This window comes from Rhagoletis pomonella, unplaced genomic scaffold (assembly GCF_013731165.1).
Source record: "Rhagoletis pomonella isolate Grant_MI unplaced genomic scaffold, Rhpom_1.0 Rhpom_scaffold_00080, whole genome shotgun sequence".
Lineage (NCBI taxonomy): Eukaryota > Metazoa > Arthropoda > Insecta > Diptera > Tephritidae > Rhagoletis > Rhagoletis pomonella.
In genome coordinates this window covers 127,872-130,692 of record NW_023458634.1, presented here as the reverse complement: position 1 = coordinate 130,692, position 2,821 = coordinate 127,872, and the positions used below count along the sequence as shown (strand labels likewise).

The 2,821-nt window shown below is 33.5% G+C and overlaps 1 long non-coding RNA gene across 1 annotated transcript; it reads right to left on the bottom strand.

Annotated features, from left to right (window-relative positions):
• Window positions 1–150: 150 nt before the first annotated feature.
• LOC118749901 lies at window positions 151–618 on the bottom strand. The gene is made up of 3 exons (XR_004994304.1): window positions 514–618; window positions 347–453; window positions 151–290 (listed from the first exon to the last, which is right to left on the bottom strand). It is a non-coding gene; the product is annotated as an uncharacterized LOC118749901 (long non-coding RNA).
• Window positions 619–2,821: the final 2,203 nt, after the last annotated feature.

The following is a 2,821-nucleotide window of genomic DNA, read 5'->3' as shown; positions in this document are numbered from 1 at the left end:
CCAGACTAATCTGAATGGGGCGTGTCATGATGTTCGGGTATTTAAAAGTGTTAAATTACTTACATACGTATGCAGCTAACGAAAAAGAGCGAAAACTTTAATTAGTATGGCTTCAATCAGCAAAGGAATAAAACCTCTTAGTTTAAGAAATGTTCATATATTTCACTTGTACTTACAACAGAAAAGTGTATTGGGTGCAGAGGCGCAAAATCCAGCACAGCAAAACAACGAAACAACGATCAGCGAATCCACCTATACAGCGAAAACATCAATTAGACGGCTTCAATCAACTAAGGCATAAAACCTATTAATTTAAGAAATATTCATATATTTCACTTGTACTTACAACGGAAAAGTGTATTGGGTATACAGGCGCAAAATCCAACACAGCAAAACAACGATCAGCGAACCCACGTAAACAGCGAAAACTTTAATTAGTACGGCTTCAATCAGCTAAGGAATAAAACCCATTAGTTTAAGAAATATTCATACATATATTCCACTTGTACTTACAACGCAAAAGTGTATTCGGTGCAGAAGCACAAAATCCAACTTGAAATCAGCACGGAATAACAGCTCGGAAAACACAAATTGTCTGTGAAAATCACATACACACAAAACACCAGAAAACCTGTGGAATAATTTTATTTATAGATTCTACATATATCACATATGCATAAAGTACTTACGATTTGAGTAATTGGTTTTCCGAAAATTGCAATAAATGGTGAAAATTCTTAATTTTCACAAATTAGCTATCGATTCGCACAAATTTTAATATTGATTGTCAACGAATAACAATAGAGACAGAGACGAAAAAGTCGATTAGTGATGCCAATCATTGTCGATCTATGGTTTTGCTTGTGTGAGTACCATTTTTAGTACTTTTTCATAAAAATCGCTGTAATATAAAAAGGAGTTGGTCAAAGCGGCAAATTGAATTTGCTAAGGGCGTTCAATCATAACGAAAAATGACACTGAAGATGGCACAACGCCGAAACCGGTTTGTCTCCAAACCAAAGTTGACAAGGGATGACGGAAAATCGTTCCACATTACATCGTATAACACCTTCTTTATTGCATCATGGGCCATGATACAATAATTTTTAGATGATAGTTTCTCTTCTTCTTCTTATCCGCCATGTTAGCTATCTAACAGAAAACGTGTTTCGTATTTTTCGATGTACCAAATTTTTCAAAAACCAAAAATCGAGCTTTTAACGTTGGAAAAATAAAACAAAGGAAAGCCAAACATATACATAAGGGCGATTCCACCGTCACGAGTTGGATATTTGTACAGAAAAAAAAATGCTTTCTTGTTTAAATTTAAGTATAAAGTACTCAACAATTCTACATTTAGATAAAGACTATTATATGAGTTATTACAAAATACGAAAAAAATTCCAGCTTACTTTTATATGAAAAAATCTGATTTATTTCTTCTGTCACGGGTGGGACAAAAAAAAGAACCTGCTTTTTGGAGCAGATATATTTTACGGACTTTTCTGTGTGAACTTGATGTCTTATAATAAAACAAAAAACCAGGAACACAAACAAAGCAAAACCTACAAAAAAATGATGGCTTTATTATACAAAAAATCTGAAATTCCTCTGTCACGGCTAGGACAACGTTTGTCATCGGTAGGAGATGTACGAATTTTAAATGAAAAGGAGCTTTTAGTGTGGTCCTTATATAAAGATTAGTTATTAAAAAATATAAGAAGCCAAGTAGGGGTTAAATTCACTCAGGTTTTATCTTAGGATATGTGCCTTTTATATAAAAGAAAATGCGTCGCACCGTCAGCCAGAAAAATTATTAAAAATCGACGCGATTTCCTAGCGTCTTGAAATTTTCACTTTAACCTACTTAAATTTAATGGGCTATAAAACTGCATACCTAGAATTCGGAACAAAAAGTTTAAAATATTTGGGTGTAATTGTCAAGGTTTGTTGAATTTTTATAATTTTTGTATGAAGTTTTAAATGCGGATTTATGTGGTTCTGGTTATTTAATGTGCTAGACTTTTATAAAAAAAAAAAACTATAAACATTAGATTAACAAAATAAAAAACCATAACTGGTCAAAATGTAACTTAACTTGACCAGCTGACCACAAGGGTATATAGATAATGGACGAGTCCGCGCATCCCTCCTCCCCTGCGTCCACCTCAACAAACAAATAAAGCTTATCTTCCCTGTAAACCTACCTCTGATAACTGCCCCACACAAAGCTGTCACGGGTGGGACATGCTTCTATGATGCTTATCTAACTACGTGGAATCGACAATGCAATTCTGGTAAATATTTGCAATGAATTTCTAACATTATGTAACAAACACGAAACACAACCTCAACTTCTGTAATTAAATATAACAACTTTTAGCTTTTTTTGTCACGGGTGGGACAAGACCAATACTGCTTAATAATAACTCATAATAGTATAGATAAAGCAGTCACACAATTTAATATACAGGGTGTCCCAGAAGTAACGTGCCAAACTTTAGGGCAAGGTAGGTGGGGGGGTGAGCTCACTGATAAACAAAAAATTTTCAGGTAAAAGTGTCACCGTTTTTGAAATATTTACATTTTTTCGAATTTAAAAAAAATCGTGCCTTTTCATGTGTTTTCTTTAACTGCAACTACAAACCGGGCAATACTTAGTAAATTTTTTATGTAAAATACTTCCAGATAGTTGCCTCTCCATACTCAAATGCAATGTAGTTAAAATAAATTAAGGAACCATCATAAAATTAGGACTATTTCTGGATTTTTAACTTTTTGATATTTTCTTCCCCAACTTTGACTATCTCGGGTGAAAAAA